The following is a 22,231-nucleotide window of genomic DNA, read 5'->3' as shown; positions in this document are numbered from 1 at the left end:
GCTGACCCTAAAAAATTAGTTGAAAGAGAGAAATATTGAATGAGAGCAAGAGAGAATATAGACTTCTGCCAAAAGAAGTCTATATTATGCTTTCTGGGCATTTGAGAATCCATCCACAATTACATCCTAAAGCAGCAGAAGAAAGTGAAAGGAAATAACTGATATTTGAAAATATATCATCATCACTAGGCATACATTTGCCAATGACAGACCCATCAACCAAGAAATCCTGGCTCTTACACTGAGGTTCTGAAAGGATTTTGAAAGTATAGTTTATTCACAGAGACACATCAAAGGACATTCCAGCTTCTTCCACTAAAGTCTCTTTGATGACTAACCAAGGTGTTATATAATTAAAATCTTATTGGAAGGAAACGGAAGAAAAAGGTGAAAGCTAAGAAATCTGAGACAACTGCAAGTGAATTGGACTAATTTGGGAATTTTAACTGAATGACAGGTGGAAAAAACTGTAAGGGTAACTTTTCTTGGATGCAAACATAACTCTCCACCCACTTAGGTTTCAGTTAGCAAGACAATGGGGAAAATCTAGGATGTCACATATTTCCTGATGAATGTAAGCATCAGTCAGCAAAAAATTTTATCTTCAATAAAACTAAGGGCATCTAATCAGCAACAGTAAAAAATGTACAGTTCCATTAAAGTCAGGCTCACCATGTGAATTCAGAGCTGAATATCTGTCTACCAGCATTCTGAAAAATATCTAGAAAAGTTTGTTGTACCATAATACATAAAGGTGGGTGGTTCCCCAATAGGAAAGAAAATAACCTTGTCTTATAGCACAGGAGAACAGATAGCAGGGTCTAGAGAATTAGGGACCCTGTTAGAGAATTTTTCCTCTCTGCCCAGGAGCTACTCTGTATTTCTCCTTTGCTCCAGAAGAGACGGTCACTGCTGGGACCCAGTGTGGCTCCAGAACCTGATGGGGCCCCTCTTGACTCCCCACACATCCCATTCACACAGTCAGACAGGGTTTCCTCAGTGGTACAGCCTCAGGTTTCCCACAGCAGAGTCTCAGACATTCACATCCTTAAAGCAATTTATTCACAGTACAGTAACATGGAAACAGCTGGAGTAGGTGCCTCAAAGGAGGGTCCCCCAACCAAGGAACACCTGGGCTTTTATACCCTCACAGTCCACTCATGCAGTAGTCTGGAGTCTTTCTGGTGAGTCACCCTCTCCTGATCCCATGGCTCATTCCAGAAGTCCCATCCCTTTGCTGTGAAAATGTATTTGCACATTTTTGTCTTTGCAAGCATAGGAGTAGGAAAAATAAAGTTTTGCTCAGGCAACCTATCAGAAATGAGCTATCAAGGACTGGAAATACCAAATGCTTGACATCATCTGTTGGTGTTTAAAAGAAGACATTTCAGCACTGTGTTTTGGTTGCTTAGATGTAATGTACAATCAGCAGATAAAACTAAAAATTTACAAAATTATTTATATAGGTAGCAGACGGTTATATGACAGTATCATCAGCTATTAAAAACATTAATCAAACCTAACTCTGAGACCTTGTACATGACTTAATCATCTACAGCTACAATTGAGCATGTTGTGAAACTGTTTGCTATGGCAACCTTAGATAACCTCCTATAATGCCCAAAAAGCAAAAAAAAAACCCCTTTAAGTAATTTACAGATACAAAAATTCCTAAAACAAACCTTTTTTGTGCACCTGACTAAAAGGTAATGATGTTTATGGGTGAATGATCAGGCTGGCACACTGACCTTCATTTTATTTCAGGAAAAATACAACTTTTGTCAACATGCCTGAAAAGCTTGGAAAATTATTGTTCCAATCATAAACAGCAATAGCTTTACCCAGTCTTGTTAATAAATGATAGTTCTTTGAGGGGAAAAGAAGAATAGAAAAAAACCCCTATTTTCTTTTGGAATAAGTATACAGACTAAGATACTGCTAAAATAAAAGTAAACCCTTTGTGTATCTTGGTTAATTTACACTGTCTTTGTTCTTTATTAAAAATACATGCTTAATGTAAGGATAATCTATGTGCTGCAACAGTATCAACTGACTTGAATGAAAATGTTGTATGCACATTTCAGAAGCAATTTCACTTTCCTGGGAAAAAAACAGAACAATCTAAAACCTCTAAATTAAACTAAAATTGAAAGTAAAATCTCTATATTTTAACTTTTTAAAGTCAATATATTTAAGTTTCTTCAAGTGTTTGTTAGCATTGTCTTTGTACTTTCACTGAGAAACCCTGAGAATCTGATGGTTCTTTACTTATTTGTAGCACATGCTCACATTTATGCAAATAGGGAAAAAAATCCAGCAGTATCCTAAAAAAAATGCCCAAAAAACCAAGCCACAGATCTGACTCAATCCACAAAGGAACAGACACAGACCTTTTAATGCATTCTTCACAGGGAAACAAAATCAAGGAGCAATAATTTCACACAAAACTTTGCAATACAATTGCCTTGAGAAGACTACAAATATTTCTCCCAAAATTACTACTGTCCATTCCTTTCAGCATTTTCAACCTCTGTTGTGTTCCCAGAAATTACCAGTAATGAAAACGGAGCAGAGCTAATCATATGGTTGTATAAGCTATTGCACCGTGGGAGCTGGGAGCCTTGCATTTAAAGTAAGTCTTACACATTATTCATATGTTATGTATTTTTATGTAAATTATGAAAAGGAGTATACAAAAGCAGAACAAGAAGTAAAAGAGCGATGTTAAAAATATGAGCAGGGAGACAGAGAGACAGAGAGAGAGAGAGAGATGTGCATATATATATATATATATATATATATATATATATATATAAAATATGTGTGTGTGTGTGTATATATGTATATGTATATATATATATATAAATAAAAATATAGATACCCCTTCTAGGCCTCCTAGTTAAAAGAGTGCAGACACATGCCATATCCTGCATAGAAAACATAATTCCTGGCTTTCAGGACCAGACATATTTTACAACATTTATATGGGAGCAAGTCTATAATATAAAATAAGGTATGTTAGCCTTTCAGTCATTCAGAAAGGCACTGAGAAGGTTTGGTAGTGCTATTTCTAGAGAAGACATATATATTTAAAACTACATAAGGGAATGTGCAGGGACAGTCACATGCAAATTTACCAAAATCGAAAAAGTCTTAAACTTACTCTTTTCAACAAACCCAGAACATGTCCAGGCAAAAGTTGCTTTTTCTGTCTATTTTCACTTGCTATTATCAAGGTACATATCCCATCTTCTGAAAGGAAGAGTTTTAGAAAAGATCACATTCAGTACACAAATGGAGGCAAGGATTAAAATATTAATTTCATTCAGACATTTTGAGCAACAAAAGGAGGGGGAGCACTTACATAAAAGGCCTTTCTTCTTAGGTGTCAACTCTGCAGCCCTCTGCAGCTGAGTAGCACATATGGCAGAAATACATTGATGCTCTTGTATGCACATATTTGCATGCAAAATGTAGTATCTTCCTTCTAAGGCATTTAAATTTTACATTTTATTATTTCAAGACACATATATAACTTACATGCTCTCTATTGTATATGTTAAGCAAAATAAATCAATATAACACATAATATATTAAGTGAATGTTACATTATATAAATCATTCTCCTTTTCATTCTTTAAATAAAACCATTACTTCTCTTAAGCTCTTAGGAGTATAACTTAGTGACTGACTACAGCTATAGTGACTATAGTGACTATACTCTTAAGAGTATAACTTAGTGAGTGACTACAGCTATTACAGAATTACACATTTAGCATGAGCAGGAAATTGTTTTTCTCATTTGTACTGCAATTTTCCCTTAATGCTTTATAACAAAACCACTTTTCAGAATACTTCAGATTTGTAACTTCCACCTGAAATAATCTCAATAATCTCTTGCAATTCAAATAATCTGAGTTCCTTTAAAAATATGGGTATTTTGAGTAATGAGTTATTCCACACAAACCAGAGGCAGAACAGTAAACTTAGGCTCAAGATGACTGACAGGAAGAGTTTTGAGAGACATTTTTCCACTATACCATAGTACTGATTTTTGAAAGTTAATATCAGGATTACAATGTGACAAGATCTCCAAAAATATAATGTTGAGCTTATTTTAGCAAGTAGAGAATACTGTGGGAGGCAGTTGAACCCATAATCTTGCAGGACCAAGAAACACTTGGCAAATAATTGCCTTCTGATGCCAAATATCTCCCTCCAAATCACTGGTCCATAACACTTTTTTTTTCCTACTTGCACTAGTAGAAGAAGAACCTCTCCATCACCATTTTCCTAGATGTCTATTAAAAAGATCACTTGAGAATGCCCATAATGAAACACATAAGTAAAGATTTGGGTTATTATCTGTGCATTAACATAAAGAATCCCTCAGGGAAGAAGGATCAGTATCACTATGTCAATTTTCAGGTCTCAGGGCTGTAGACAGAAATGTTCAATGCCATTAGGTCTGAGAATAGAGCACTGTAATTAGTTTTTACTGTTAACCCAGTGATAAGCAGAATCCACTCAAAAGACTCTTCCAGAGAAGAATCTTCTGCCTTCAGACCTCTCTGAAAAGACTTTGTGTCTTTGAGGAATATGTTGTACCAAAGAAGTCTTGATCTCAGACAGCAATTATTTGATACAAGCATCTTCCAATATTTCAGTCACACAGTACTCAACATCTCTGATCCTAGGGTATGAAATGGTTGGCTACAGACTTCACCTGGTATTTCTTGCATATAATATATCAAATCTATCTACAGCAGATGTGTGATATTGTGCAATATATTGTGTAATGTAACACAAAAGATTACTATTTACACCTTTCTGATAACATTGTGACTATGAAAGGACCTATTAAGTAAGGAGATCAAACCATATTATGAGTTTTTTAGGAAGAAACATGGATATTTAATCCCCTGCTGAGACTGACCTAAGAAAAAGAAACACAGTAAAATTTTTCTTTTGACTAGAGTGTGTAAAGTTTCTTTGAGAAAAATAATCATTACAACCCTTTAAAAGTTATACAACCATACTGATGTCCTAGAATTTTTCAGCCTTTGTTCTTCTGAGTTTAGTTAATTAGTATTTTAGTTAATTATTGTGTTTCTTTTATATTTCTGAAAATAATCTCTCGAGTAGCAACATTAGCATACTCATCATGTTTCAAAGGGCAGTCTTCTATCTGTCTTCAAATATAACACCCTTCCTAGTGCTGAATGTCCTCACTAAAAACACTATGATCTGGCAAATTAAAAAGAGAACTTCTGTTCTTTCCCAAAAGTCTCCCCAGTATCCAGTCTGTAGCTTTGGAAGACGCAATAGTTGACTACAAATCAGAGACATTTAAATTAACGATATTTAGTACAGAAATAATGTAAGATTTACTATGCAATCGTCCTCTTTCAATTTATGGTGAGTTTAGTTCCAGTGACTACTCTTCAGAGGCAGGCATCTCAGAGGATGGTTACTAGTACAAGGCACACTCTCTGGGGCTGTATGGAGTTCAACAGTTCTCCAATAAAATTACCTCCATACTTACTAGTAAGTGATGTAATCTAAAAGTACCTGGACAGGTATTCTATGCACAATTTCACATCTTCATTTTCAAAAGGTCTGTAGAAGTACCAGTCTTGGAAGTTTTATTTGGACTACTCCAAGACATACTATCAGTGCATAATGACTATGAAGCCTCCAATGCTGCTGTTTCAGGTGTCCAAATGGGGTGGCAAAGCAAGACACTATGAAAACATAAATGCTAAACAATGGGACAGCACTTGGCACCTGTCACTCAAAACTCTTGATGACCCAGCCAGCTCAAGTAAAAAGGATTTCCATTTTCTTGTAGTTACAGGAAAAAGGGTGCCACTATGGATATAATCAAACTATGTATTCTACTTCCATCTACATCATGAACTGTTAACAGCATGACATTTGCAACAGCTGCCTGGTACACACTCCACCCCTCAGAATATGAGCTGAGTGTCTGAGATAAGGCCAAAAAAGAGGCAACCCTGAGAGGTAGGATAATGACTCACTCAGTCTTGATAGTTCCCTGTTGCTGTTGAGGTGGCCATGATGCACAGAGGAACGGGGTAAAACTTCAGCAGGCTTCTTTATTATGGCAGCATGCTGTCTTTTATACATTCCTTAACAAAGTTTATACTTGTTTATTGGTTACAATAAATCAACACAGCGTCCATTGGTACAAAGCAGTCTCCATCACTGTTTTCAGTTAGCATTCACAAAACTTCTCTAAAAATACTTTTTCTAGATGTAGGTTTCTTCTGCTTATCTTTTCCTTCTTCTCAGTTTCCATGTCAATGGCCTTGGTAAAATTCCTTTCAGGGTTAAACATGAATCTCATTAATTAACTCTTCTGGCTCATAGACCAGCTGTCAGCCCCGTCCACAGTTCCCTCCAAGGATGCGCAATCACAACCCTTTTGAGGAGGTCATCCCGGTTAAGGGGCCATCAAAAACTCAATGCTACAATGATCATCAAGGACTCTAAAAATATCCTATAACTCATAGGATTACACGATTTCATTGTGAAATTTCCTGCCATGGGGGAGGTACCACCTGAACCAGACCACAAATAATCTTGACGTTTGAGGACATGGCACACCACCACCACTGAACATCCATAGGTGGACCTAAACTTCCACGGGAGGACCAGACCTTTCCAAAGGACAACTGCTTTCAACAAGACCACAACCATCACTCCAATGGGAATGTAGCCACTCTTTAAGTGAACTGTGACCACCACCCTGACCAACAGGGTGTCAGGTTGCACTCTGATTTTGTTGGTTTAAGCCAGTATTTCTATACTACTGCATTTATTGTAAGCAATCAAGTTGGAAATGAAGCAATGTGACACACAAGACTTCAGAAACATCAGACAATCCCACTATAAATTCTACTGGCACCAATAAATAAATGCTGCCACTTACAGATCAAAGGTAGCACTGCAACTGTTGTGTGTTCACTGTAAAACTCTAAAAATACTTGGCTTTCTTTTTAATGGGATTAGAACTGGGAACTCCAAGATGATAGCAAGACAATAATTTCTCAAATAAACTAAAGGAACATGCTTTTCAGTTTATCATGGGAAGACACAGGTATTTTCAATTAGACTGCCAGGATTTTTTGGAACAATAAATTGTGCGGTGAAAGTGATATAGAGAATTTATAACTAAATTTAAACAGATTATAATTTACTGCGTAATCAAGTGTGTTAAAAACACATAATCCTTTGCCATATAAAAACAGGACCTTGCTCATTTCTTTTAGACTGGTAAGAAGAAACCAGTGCTCAAAAAACTGGAAAAGGCTAGATTTGCAGTTTAGACTATGCCCAGGAGCCTTTGAGAACAGCAAGAGACCAAGAGAGCCTGCACACAGACAGAGTTCATCCAGTGGACACCTGAGGAACACGATGTTACTTTATCCGGCGTCCCCCGCCCGAGATCACCAGGAGATAATGCATAAGCACAGACCCACAAAAGCTGATTAACATATAAAGCGACAGTGGGCAGGGATACATTGTGAATATATATAGGCGATCTTGAAACTTTAATAAATATGTATGAGTTTAAGTGCATTTGAACAAGAGCACCAGCTCTGTTCGGCACCCATGTGTCTTTGGTGGAATTATCCCCCTTGTGCCCTGCTGCCAAGTAAAGCATACCCACTTCATAACCTTTGGTGGTGGAGTCTATGTTCCACTGCAAAAGGTTAATAGTCTTCAGAAACTGGATACTCTGAGCAAACAATATGTATGTGCATCATCTCATATTGTTATATAAGCAGCATTACCACAATAACAGCTTCATCCTGCGCTGAAACATTGTGATGAAATCACAAGGTTTTGAACAGAAGTGTCCCGTTTGAAATGTGCTAATATTTTTATATAAAACAGTGGCTTTAGGATTGATTCCAAATCATGCTTTAGGAAAGTATCCCTGAATGATGCAACACTGATGCCATGTCAAGAATAAAAACACATAAAATTTACCTCTTAAAATATCAGAATAAATCCATAGTAGATGCATAAGTTACTCTATGATTTCTACACCAATTTCAAAAAATCATAAATGGCTTGGGTTGGAAGCAACCTTAACAATCATGTGTTTCCAAAACCTGTTCCACTAGACCAGGTTTCTCAGAGCAACAAGGTGTTTTCCAGGGACATAAACAACACAGATTAAATGGGAATGTGATCCTAGATTCCATGGACACAGAAATTCGAGAGACAATGTGCTATTTTAGCACTGGATACTAGGTTATATTCATTGGTTTATAATTGATAGCAAACAAGTGTTAATATTGGCCTATACAACTGAGGCTACAGAGATCACTAATGCTGCTTCTAGCAGTAGTCAAGAAGGATGGAGAACTACTCCAAATATACAAAATAAATTTAAAAGTTACTTTTAGATATTGCCACTGTGTAATCTTCCTAAATTTCCAAAGTAAATTACTCAGGTGCCTCAGCTGCTAAATATTCACAGTCTCATGATGTATCACCATAGACAAAAGCAGCAAGGATGGAGCAAGAAGAGTGCTTGTGGTCCTTTGAGAAGGTAGGACAAACACAGCAGGCATAACCACACCCATCTCACTGCCACCACCATTTCTACTGATGATGAAAGAACTAGTGTTTAGTCAATGGTGTAAAGTAGAAGCCAATCAAAAAATTAGGGAATACAGTATTTTCAGCTGGAGGATCCCAACAGTACTTTAGGACGTGTGCTTTTGCTTCAAGAATAAATTGAAAACGATTTTGAAGACTAAAATGTATTTCTCCTGGATTATCTGGAATACCACCTGCTTTCACAATCGGACTTCAAAGTTCCATGTTTTGAGGATAAATTTTAATACAAAGATGGCATGTACCACGGTTCTGTATTAAATAATTAATAAAATAAATAAACAAACAAATAAATATTAAATAATTGTTTCATTAAATATTAAATCTTAACATTAAAGAATGTCATTCTTTACAATAGCTCTTGAATTTTAATAATTTTTTATAATGCACATTACTGCACATGGAGGAAGGATGACCAGTAACACTTCTGCCCTGTCTTTTCAGGAACCAACAAGAAGCAACCTCATGTTTTCATTTCATATAAACCTGTTTTAATTTGGGGATAAAGATAAGTAGCTTCAGCAGAAGCAACCTGTAACACCACAAACACAATGTAGACAGTTACGGAAGAGGAAAATATTTTTTTCTCTTCTATTGTTTTACAGATTTTAAAGGGTGTTTTGTTCATTTGTGTCCAACAAGCACCATAATAGAGATGTGACTCTGATTAACAATATCAATAGTCCTGACTCCAGCCACTTCAAATGACAGCATTGGCATGGACCAGTGGGGGTGAAAGAAGGACAGTGCAAGTTAAATTTTGAAACAAAACATAAAAGCCAAAACCAAACACACAAACAAACAAAAATTTCTATGAAAGGGGAGTTGGTTGAAATCTGCTGTACTTTAGTGTCCAATGCCATTTCAGGTGCTGCGGGCTTATCCTGACCCAGCAGGTGGAAAATTGTGCTTGGGAAGCCTGTTTCATTCTTCATATCTCTAGATGGGACAGCTGGGCTTCTGAGATCTCTTCAAGAGGAGGCAGGGATAAAATCTGGTTTTGCAGAGCAAATCTGTAAGGAAATCTAGTTTGGGGAGTCTCGGAATAATTACTAGAGCCCACGGTGTCATAGAAACACTCCAGGAAAAATGTTCAGGCACAGCTAAACTGACCTCATTGTATCTAAAGAAAATGTTTTTAGCATATGTAATTACCAGAACACTTATATCAGCAGCTATAAAAAACCAGGATCATCTCATGACAGCAGAAATCACACCTTTTTTGATTTGGTTTGTATCAGGCTTATAGTTTTGTTATACAGAACTTAAATTCTGTTAAGTTGTGGTTTATTCACAGAATCAGTAAAACAAATTCCATAACAATAACACTGAAAACCACAGGATTTTAAATCCTTCATGGGATAGATACTTACATGCAAGGCACTGACCAGATTTTTCAATTTTTTTGCTTTTGAAAATAAAATAAAAAATGTGGAAAACATTAGAATTTTAATACAATGAAAAAACATGAAGATAATTTTTTGAATATATGTGAATAGGCTGCAACACATTTGCTAATATAACTGTCATCTAACCTGTTTCTGCTGATTTTCAATAACACACAACAGCTGATATCTCCTCTGGTCTCTGACAGCTGAAATTTCTGCACCATACCATTTTGGAAAGTCAATTCCCTCTTCAAAAAAACTTATTTCACTGTTCTGTGAACTCACTAAACACTTGGCAGCAAGGGCAGAAGATAAAATACTTCAAAGGCCACGGATTCATCCAACCAAATGGATTCACATTTAGGTTGTGAAATCCAGATTTTCCAAAACAATAAAGGATTGCAAAATATATGAAATTCCAGAGAAGGACAAACCCACTCATATCCCAATAACTTATGACCTACATCACAGATATCTTTCCACAGGAAAAGAAAAAAATCACTAGGTTTTGATACATGATCTAACTTGTGCATTGCCACAGTCCGGCTCACTGTGACTCAGTCTGATCTGACCAGGTGAGGGTGGCAGAAATAGAGGTGGGAATGATGGAGCTGCTTGAAAAACAAAGAACTTTAATAGAGAAAATAACAAACCGTGGAAACTGCATGATCTGAGGGGCAACATCCAGAGTCTCAAGGGCATGGCAAACTTAACAATATATAGGGGTATCTGAGGGCAGAGGTCCAATCCCAAATGTGGAACAAGAACATAACCTTATATAAGATAGCTCCCAAATCAACTGAGAACCAGAACTAGAAACATGGCCTATTATGGAATGATTTTATTAGCATACTAACTTATATCCTTTCAGTATCCTGCCTTCCTCAGGTGGTCTCAGGTTGAAGCCTCCTGCATAAGCCATCAAGGCTAAACCACCACTCATCCGAGCTAATTCAGTTGTCACAGTGCATCACTGAATAGTGGAGGGTGGTGTCACAGAGGGGCAGACTGTGACACTCCAAAGCCTGACTCCCCAACAATACTGACCTTCCTGGTGTTCTCTTCTGCTGGCTTATCTCAGAAACAATATCTGTGAGGGCAAAGCCTCATGTGCCCTGCCCAGCCTCCAGCACAGATAGGAATTCTATGAACTTCTCATTCCTCAGCTTCTTGATTTCAAGAGAATAAGAGCTTCTCCAAAAGTCCAGACCAAATAAGGCATAAAAAAATTACTCCTATTACTTGGTTTAAAAGTACAGTTTTGAAAATATGGTCAATGAGTTTTTATAATCCTTACTTGTTGTAGCCCAGAAGGCTGAAAATTTCAAGCTTTCTGAATTGTAGGGTGCCAACCTTCATTTGACCTGAAACCTTTGGAAAAAACTTCCAAAACTGAGTGATAGCACAGAAGAAGTATATGTGTAGTTTAGATAGTCTGGATAGTATTGTGTGATCTCACAGGGTGAAAAACTTAGATTTGGGATTTTAGTGTATGGTGATATACGGGAGCCTAGATGGAGAACTTTAGGTGTGGATTAGTTGTCTTTTTACACCTTCTTCTTCATTCTTCTTCACAAATCTGGGTGGTTTTCTCTAATTGGGTGAAAGATGCATTGCGGGTTTCAGGTGATCATAATTGGATTAGAAGCATAAATAATATAGATGTCAATTATTTATTGGACTTAAATAGCCTTGAATAGACACCATTTTACCTCACTGTCTTGACTTAAGAAAGAGCTCACATCTCATGAATTTGTAATAGAGAAGGATAATAAATTTCAGACTGAGACTTCAAAAACAACATCTCCTAAGTTATTTTTGCCCTGACCTTGGAGCAGGAAAGAGCCAGGAATTCCAACACTTACTCATTTTTTGGATACAAAAGCACCACACAGCATCTTATGTACTGGACCCCCCTAGTCTGAGACTAACAGGGATTATCAACAGACACACACAAAAGAACCCTCATTCATCAGCAGACAAGACACATAACTGCAAAATTGAGGATGCAAATGAATTTCCTGCCTCTGAATCCCATGCGGTCTTTGGGTACCCTGGATTGTATTACATGAAGGATGCTCAGGAGGATAAGCAATGCAATTCTCCCCAGCTACCTCAGCAAACTGTACTTTTCTCCCAAAGGCACTGAGCAGAAATGGTTCAAGACATACCCACGGTTTTCCATTGCTTGCTTGAGGAATGCATTGTCAATCTTTCACTTATGACTCCTCTCTAAGCATCTACCCCAGTGTTTTCTCATGAGCTCTTCCATCATTGTGGCTGCAGCAGCTTTACCTGGGGGAGGCAGCTCCGTCAACATGGCCCTAGGGCTCCAGAAGCCTTTGGCTGACACTTGGGTGTAAGGGTAAAGCAGAAATGCTTCAGGAGAAGAGGAAAGAAAAAGCAACCTGAGACTACATTAAGGAAATAGCCATTTATTTTCTTTTTCTTGAATAAAGGCTTGCTGTAGCCTTTCTAGAGCTGATCACGGCGCTGCCTCTTGCTGCAATGGGAAGCATCTGGGGACCCAAGGGTCCTCCTCTTTCGGCGATGCTGGGATGTCGCAGGTGCATGGTCACTGCTCTGGTCAGGAGCAGAGGAGCCTGCAGCCACTCTTGTCTCCCCCAGCTCTTCCTGGGGCTGCTCCTGCTCTGCAGTGATAGACACAGATGGGGAGTGGCTGGGATGTCCATGGGGGGCAGGCTCTGATGTCCTGACTTCCTCCTCAGAGCTGGAATTTGCGATGCCACTGGATGGGATCTGGCTGAGGGTGGGAGCACCCTCCTGGGAAGGAGGGGAATCAGACCTGGCAGCAGGGATCTCATCCTCCTCCCTGGCAGTGTGAGAGTGCCGCAGCCTCTGAACCTCCTCACTGCACTGGGTCTCAATGATGTTGAGGATGCCATGGACCAGTGATGCGGTGTATTGCTGGAGACAGGGCTGCAATCTCTGGACCAAGACTACCCTATCTGGACCATAGACACAGAGTGCGAGCATGATGCCACTCTCTGCACTCTTCACCTGAAACCACTCACCCCCATATATCATCTCCAGGCCCTGGCGCAGCCATGGCCTCACGGGCTCCAGGAGGTTCCATTGTCTTTGGAAAAGTTCTGTCCAAAGCTCGGGCAGGATGCCACCCACAGCCTCTGGTCCTCCAGCCTGCTGCTGAGCAGGTGCTGTTATTCCTTGCAGAGAGGAAGCAAGGGAATCTGCAGGGTCATGGGGTGCATTTTCAGCCAGGCCTCTAGGAGCTTCTGCTGTCTAGGTGTTGATCTCTGGCTAGTCTCTAGGAGGTGTGGTGACACAGTGTAGGTAGTCATCTCCACCATGATCAGAAAACTTCACTGCCAAGACGGATCTTCTGCAGAGTGGGCAGGCAGGATTTCTTTCTGCCCAACGCAGGATGCAGCCAAGGCAGAATCGGTGGCCACAGGGCATCACATAAGCGACGTCATCTGTTGCATCGCAGCAGATGGGGCAGCTCCACTCCGTCCCCGTGGCCATGTGTGCTTGTTCCCGCAGGTGGGCCCAGGCTCTGACAGCACCTGAATTCACAGAGCAACAGATGTGAGGTCACAGTCATAATCTACCACCAGGATTATGATTATTCCTAGGATTATTATTAGGATTACTACCACCTCCATCACCTAGTGAAGTTAGAATCACTAACATGTCTGCCCCTGTGGCTTTTGGAAATACACTGCTAGTTGGAGGCTGCCCTCTGCAGGAGTCTGTGCTGCAGCCCGGAAAGGAGGGCATCACCAGACCATGGGATCTGAGTTAACGGATCTGTGGCTGTGGAAAAACAGCAAGGTTAAAGTTTGGTCAGTCACAGATCATCAGAAATTCAGCACAGGGAGGCTCAGGAAGCCAGGAAAAGTTTCAGGTGGCACTATGAGGAATAGCTGGATTACACAACCCATGAAGGAGTGTTTCCCAAGAGACAGCCAAAATGCACAGATGACCTGGACAAGAGAACTAGAGACATGTTGGGAAGGAGAGCCTTGCAAGAGAAGAGCATCAGTGCAGCTATATCTGCAACATCCTGTAAGTTTGACATTGCCTAAATAAGGCTGTCCCAAATCCTAAGTCTGGGACCAGATCAATCCATGTTGGAAGCAATGGGGAAAAGGGTCATTGGGGTGGAGTTGTTTATGTCAGCAGAGGCAGGACTGGACAAAGAGAGAAGCACAAAAGCACCTGAGGAGGGAAAGAAAAGACAGAGCTTTTGGTGACTGGCATGAAACACCTATGGTGAGCAGAAGACATGGCTGAGAAGAAGAGAAGTAGAAAGTGGAGCTGCTGTAGCTCCAATCATGTACAGAGATGCAATGGAACATTGGGAAAGACATCCCTTGTGCATCATTGAACTGTGGAGGCTGGCATCACAGTGACAGATTGTGACCTGGTTGGTGTTCTCTGTAGCTCATTACTCCTCTCCAAACATCACCCCAGTGCCTTCTCAGAAGCTCTTCATGATCTGGAGCATTATGGCACTCCTTCCATGTCTTGTTTCTTGTGACAGATTGGAGACAGAACAGAGAATGAAGAGCTGCTACGCCTCACTGGTGTCACACATTGCTGAAGGGTCATGGCATTACTCATGGACACCAGCTGTCCTGGGAATGGAAAACAAGAAATGTCCACTCTCAATAATGACACCCTCCTGGTTCCCCAAGCCTCAAACTCACCTCAAGTCCAGCCTCATGGAGGTGTTTCCTTGCACAGCTCACCTACACTGTTACAAGCATTTTGTGCTACTTGGCTACCTGAACTAGAGGAAAACGTTGATGGGGAAACAGAGACAATGGCTCCTGGATGGGCACTGGTAGCTGATAGAGACCTCCAATGCACCATCCGGCACCAGGGAGATCATGGATCAGTCATCCAGACCCTGCATGCATGCTTGGCAGGAGCCCATAAGGCCTCTTGCAAGGCTGGGAACACTCACCTTCACTGTTGTTGGAGATTGCTAATCAAGGGGTTCTCCTTAATACATTTCTGACTTGACAGAAGACAGTTTCAAACTTCATTGAAATTAAACTTGTTCTCTAACCTGAAGTATTTGATGTTTAGGTTGTTCAGAAATCTTGTTTCAGAAGCAAGGGTTTGGTGGCTTTTCCCTCCTCATATGTGAACTCAGAGCCAAAAAGACTTTTTTCTTTCTTTCCGCATTATGAAATAAAAAATATTTTTACTAGTGATCTATATATATCCAGATTTTATTGTATAAAATCACTAAATGGACCACAGCTCTCCAAATGCTAACCATAGAACTAACCCCAGAGAAGTTGTAGATGCACTTTTAATTATTTCTCCAACTTTTTACCAGTTCTGGACATAGTAGGACATGATGGAGAAATGTCCAGCTTTTTTTCTTTTTTTTTTTTTTTTTCATATAAATCTTTTGGTAAACATTGTACTTTAGAGTACTCATAACCCTTCTCCAAGTTTTTGTTGATCAATTAGTCTCCTATCTTATGGTTGTATAAATGTATATTTAGTAACATATCACTGGAAACACAGACAGGTCCTTAAATAATTACGGTATTCAACTAGATCTAATTAATACTGCTGTGACTTTAGGATATACCTTTAACACTTGAGAACAACAGAAGGTTTTGTGTTGCTTAAAAAGCTGAGCTGCTGTTCGTTGACCACCCAATGTGTCCATCACCATGTTACCTGAGATGGTTGTAGCTTAATTCACTCTGATTACCTAAGCAGATAGATGGATACCAATAGCAACTGATACAATTTAGCCACTATCTTCATTTAAACAAGCACTATTGTATTCACTTTGTATTAATCTCTAAAGCATAAGTCTAATTGAAAAGCCCATATGTGTTAGTACATGTGGCGGAAGGCCTGTGAATTTATTGAAGAAGGTTAGCAGTAGGAAGAGCTGCTTGCTAATGCCATGTCCAGGCCTTGACTTCAGACGTGATTTACTGCAACCACTGGCCACTGTCACCACACAGATACTGAAAATCACACATGGATATTTCCTCACTCAAATGAACCTCAGTGAAACAGAGCCATGTAAGACAAACTAAGAAAAACAGGGAATTTATTTAGCTTGAGCAATCAGTTTGAAAGCACAGGAATTAGCAAAAATTGAGGTAGATTTTGAAAATAAGGATTTATTTGTCTTCCTCAGAAAAAAAGGCTGTATATGGATAATTAGTATGCTTACATATTGCTGTGTTTGTATCCGAGTAAAGCATATTGACAAAATTCTACAGAAAGCACAAATTCTTTAAGTTCCTCTTATGAACTTGCGTTTATGTATGATGGGACTACCTTCTATAAGGCTCAACATTTAAAGTGAGTATATCTTTCCTTAACATACTAATGCCAAATTGTATGGGGTGGAAGAGGTAGGATTTATTGAGATGATAAGGTGATCGCTGCATATTTTTCCAATATTTCTTCTAGGGTCTTTTGTGGCACTCGTTTCCATAATAACATAATAGCTCATGCCTTCATTCTTCATTTTTCTGAAGGTAAACATGTAGGAATTGAGATTTACAGTTGAAAAACTAAAATATGCCATGTGGCAATGCACCCCGCATCCCCAGCAGGTGCTTCCAAATAGGGAAAGAGTTACAGCTCACCTTTACACATTTTAGAAAGTTTAACTGGAAAGTTCTGTGATTTTCTCATTGTTATTAGATCAGAGCCAGCACAGAAGCATGGACTGGGCTCCAAGAATGTAACTCAAAGCCTGTTGTTCATCTCATTGGGCCAAGAGCCAAAAAGCTCACCTAAACTGTTAAATACTAAAGAAAGAGAACAAAGAAATCCACACTTTTTGAGGTGTTGTAGCAAGTAGGAGACTTGTCTCTATACTGTGCTCAGCTTTGCCTTTGTTTTTGTATTATTTTCCTTCTTTATTAAAACCTTTTTGATTTTTCAAGACACATCAATCATGCCATCTGGCTAATTGATTTTTGCCACTTCTCTACCAGGCTGGACCCTTAGAGGTATGGGTAAAACCCATAATGTCAGAATTGGATTTCTGCACCAGAGATAGTACTGAAATCTAGATCTCTGTAGCCCTTATTCATTGTTTTAATTCAAATTCATCTAGACCTTTACTGGAGGCAAAAGTAATTAATTAATTATTCACCAAAATAATAATAATAATAATAATAATAATAATAATAATAATAATAATAATAATAATAATAATAATAATAATAATAATAATGATGAGTTTAATTTTTTAGTGTTTCCAAAATCATCTCCACTTGACTGATGTACCTACAGCAGGGAAAACAAAGAGACAACATCCATCATTTGAAATACTTAAGAGAGAATTTTTCATAAAAGTTTCTCAGATCAGGAATTCTGCCTCAGTATGAGGATGCAGAACATGAACTGGATAAACGTAGTAGAGAAGTGTCTCTGGATTATGTGCAATGTCCTTTTCTAGAATGCCTGATTCAGATGGAATCTGAGAATTTTAAGACAAAATGCCCTGAAGTCATGGAAGAACGGGTGCACTGAACTGTAAGTTCAGACCATATATCTTTTCTCGCTACTAGATTTTTCTTAAAATTAATCCCTGTGGGGAAAACTCAGCATCATATTGCACCAATGAGTGTGAGACATTTTAGCATCCATTACGTTTTCTACCAGATGAGACCTGCTTCTGCAGAAACTGTGTGTTCTAGAAACTGTGTGCTCCAGAACAAAGCACAGGGGGTGTAAAACACTCCGTGCATTGCAGTATGACTTGAGTTTCTGTAGCACGACAACCCTTTTAGTAGGGAAGCCAACACAGAGTCACTGCCAGGAGCGGGCAGCTGCACAGCGACTGACTGTTCAGCCACCGCACTTGATGCCCGCAGGTGCCGCAAGCTCCTCCTCTCATGGCCGGGCAGGGATCCCTCCTCTCGATTTGGGAAGCTCCTGAGCCGGTCCTCTCTGACTCTGCCGCCACCGACATCTTTGTTGTAGACCTGATTCTTCCTCAGGGACTCTCCTCAGAGCTGCCGGATACCGGCGGCCTCCCTTGCCCTGGAGCTGGCCTGCCGCAAGAGAAATCCCCGAGACCCGAGATCTGCCCCTCCGCTGCGGGTCGGGCCGGTCCCGACCCGCTCCTCTCAGCGAACCAGGAGGAACATCTGACCTGCTTTAAAAACTTTTTTCTTTTTGGCGTCTAATTTCTGCCAGGTGACAGTTGTCCGGGCTGCCCATATACCTCAGAGAGCTGCTCTCATCGTGTCCTTAAGCTGAGAGACCCTGCATCTAGGTGCTCAAGAAAAAGATAATTCTATTTCATTTACTCACTTTGTATCGAAAGTTGCTTGCTTATGTATTGGGTTCGTGTGGCCAGGTTTGCATAGCGGCAATGGGAGACGGAGGGAAAGAGTGTGGGGTGTTGCTAAATGGGTGGCTCTCAATTTTAAATTACATTTCAGGGACACTTGGTTCCAAAGAAATCTTGGCAAACATGCCACCACTGCACTTTCTGAATATGAATACAGTTGCATGACTTACTCAGAAGTCCACGTTCTCCATTTCTTAACTCCAAGGAGTCCTCAGTCTCTTAACCCATCCAGAAATCCAGTGATGACAGTTTAGCATCGGTATCAATAATTACATTATATTCTTATGAGATGACATATTGGGAGTGATATGGGTGGGAAGAATGGAGTTGTGAAGAAATTAAATACAAAGGTCAAGAACATCAAGGTGAATTCAGTATGGGAGAAACAGAAAAGGAAAAATAAGTAACAAGGGACAGAAGCAACAGAACTTTCTCCATGAATGACTGAAGACACATCATTGAAGAATGGCAAAAATAACCACTACTCTCCACAAAAGCCATCTTTGGCCCTTAGGCTTTAGGCAAATCTTGTGCTGGCATCAACAGAGGTTTTGCATGGTCTCAAAAGGAATATCCAATTCTGATTGCCCCATAGGAACTCAGCCCTCCCTGCAGAATGAATGGAATGCTCCAAACTGAAGAATAAACAAACATTTCTCTTTCATCTTATTTCAGTTTTGTTACCATGTTTTGTGATTTCTTTGAGACTATAAACTTAGTGTATTTTTGAACTTGTACATTATTGAATGCAAAAGGCTTTCATTAGTATTTAAAAATCCAAAGCTCACGAATTCCAAACTGTTGTTTCTAGTCCTTTTTTGCTTGTACAGAGTCTGTGCTTCTGCTGAGGATTGTAAAGTTTGTGCCCCTGTATTGCATATTCAATATAAGGAGTGATAGCTATATATGCATACTTTGTAATGCTTTGAATGACGAGGACATTTTAAGAATATAGGATAAAGCTCCTTCAATTAAATAATCTCACTGATATCAGTGAGATCAAATAAAAGTAAAATACTACTTAGCAAAAGCAAGAAAGATAATCTGATTTTAACTAGCTTCTGTGGTAGGACAACTGATAGCCAAACACTGCAAAATCAAGAAGTCCCTGTGATATTAATATATTCAAATAGTGAGAACTAAAACATAGCATTTAAAGCATCAAATTTAGGTTCTACCGAGAAATTCTCAGCAGCATTAAATATAGCAAATATTAACATCATATGAGAATAAATCAATGTGTTTTCACCTCTAAGGCTTTTAATTCTCAGTAGCATCAGCAAGGTTAACCCTTTCTTTGAAAGTTTTAGGCTACAGAGCATCTGCAATTAGGCTTAATAATAATCACAATAATGATAATAAAAATCAGGAAATTTATTATGTTCATTTAGTTGTATTAATTATAACTCAGCTGAAGTGCTGTACTCTAGTGTACACAATCCCCTTCCTCACATATTATTCTAAGAAGATACTACCAACATCAATGTTAAATGGTTTTATGAATGTTTATTTTCATAAACACTTTCATAAACTCTACAGACTAAGCCTCTGTCTTTCAGGTACCTTTCCCTTCCTAGATGATGTGTGTGGTGCCTCTTGGGTTTTTTTGGTCCCCTCTAGACCTTCCAAGAGATTCTGATTTGTTATATCCCCCCAAACAGCAAAAAAGAGAACACTTAGAGCAGCCATAGCTGCTATAAAATCATCAGGAGGAATACCTGTAGTAGTATTTGTTGATACAAACAGGCAAATTATGCTGTGTTCTGTATTTGGGTGGTAGATATTAATTTACATATTCAGGCAATTTTTCTGAGAAATTGCTGAACACATTAAAAAGCTTACACTACTGGAAAGCTTTTATTAGCTTGTAAGTTTTGCTTGGTTACCTTGCTTCTGGCATAATTCTGAACAAATATCCCTGCACCTCACATATTTAAAACCAACACAAAGGACAGACCTCAAACATTTACATTTGACTGAGTTGAGCAACTGATTAATAACCCATACAGCTACTTATGATAATTCAGACTATATCTCTAATTTCACAGCTGCTCATACATACTTGGCTCAACATGGTTCTGTATTTCACAATAAAATTGATACCTGTTAAAGCTTTAGATTTCAGTTTCCAAAAAACCTTTCAGTTCTTGTAATTATCCTTCTGAATTTAGTAAAAAAAAAAATTATACTCACTCTGCACTTTTATTAGTGTATTCTATAGCATTCTTTGTAGACCTTACTACTTGCACAAAAATCACACTGCGGTATTTCTACTTTTTATTAGCGTCTTTGGCTACAAGACAATATATTAAAATTGTATTGTCGGTAAAGAAGTTGTGAAAAGCGCAATTGTGAAAAAATAACAGAGGACTAGAAACAGCAAATTCTTGGTTCTGTTCATAGCTTGGTCACAGACTTACCAAAGGTTTTTCAGAGTATTTTATGATTGCGTTTTGAAATGTCTTATCTAAATCTGCCTTTGTCCACTTTCAGACTGAACTTTAGAACCACTTATAATTCATGATACCAGTTAGTAAAGGAAGTCCATAGTTGTTTGGTATCCTTAAACTCACACACCTTTGAAGTACAGATTCTGAAAAGTGAAAGGTATAAAAGCAATAGTCTTTAAAAAACGGAAAAAAATCCTCTGTACTGCTCTTTTCAGAAATTTTCATTCCTATTCTTACATTTTAGTCTAAGACCAATGATGTGAAATAGCATATTGTCCTTCAGTAAACTGAATATTAGAATACGCACTATTTATTAGTCCCTAATTTGCGATGGAGCCATCACAATTAGATGGACAACAACATCCTTTTGGGGTTTTTTTGTACATATGACTCTTGAAACTCAGATTTGGTCAGATTTCAAACTGCAGTTGTTGGATGTGCTGAATTGCTGTAATTTAAGGCAAAGTATTGATGGATTCAGACTATGTAGATAATAGAATTATTTTTTGTGTAGTTTAGGGAAAGGACCTTTACCATGTCTGCTCACAAGGAACCACTTTACCACTAAAAACCAGGAAACATACTCTCCAACCAGTTTATATTAGAGAGCTGATATTTATTCGACATCTTGGGTGCACAGGGATAGCTTCACCTAATACAGACATCCACTTGCAAAGCTCTTCACTATTCATACACTGAAGCAAATGAAGAAATTAATGTTCATTGGCTATAAGTTCCATAATTCTCTTCATTAATTAGTATTCTATCTCCTATTTGTTTGTTTTCTCACTTCTCATGCTAATTAGTCCGCTTCTTCAGTCTTTTTATGATCTTTTCCCCCAAACAGATAAGGTTTCAGTACAATTGCTGAACTGACTTTGTTAGTTTCTTCTTTGAGTTTCTGCAAAATGCCCTCATCGTTTATGAATTTTGCATTATTTGTGTCCATTTTCTACAACAGGTATCTCTCCAAGGCCTTGTTAATGTTCTTCAAGGTCTGAGATCATTGAAAGTGTTGATTATGCTTGTTTTAGCAAAACTTTCAGCAATTTTTCCAAACCATGTTCCCAAAATACCAGCTTATGACAACCTTGTTAAATGCTGGCTACAGTGGCAGATGACAGAGTGGAAAATTACACTGCTTCAAAATAATTAAAATAATTAATTAGAAGAGACAATTAAAATTACAAAATTTATGAGGAAAGTTATATTAATTTCCCACACTAGCTGGCACAAGGCTTATAAATCACAGATGTAGACAGTTAACACAAAGCCACATTAATCCCTGGTATTTGTAGTCAGCACTGTTGATACAAAACAAAACATTAATCCTAGACAGGGATCAAACACTATGGTGTTAAGGTTAAAAGAATTTTCCCTCACTGCTGTATAAACTC

Source organism: Chamaea fasciata, unplaced genomic scaffold (assembly GCF_029207755.1).
Source record: "Chamaea fasciata isolate MVZ Bird 193981 ecotype frontalis unplaced genomic scaffold, bChaFas1.0.hap1 SCAF_4, whole genome shotgun sequence".
NCBI lineage: Eukaryota > Metazoa > Chordata > Aves > Passeriformes > Sylviidae > Chamaea > Chamaea fasciata.
This window is presented reverse-complemented; position numbering follows the sequence as displayed.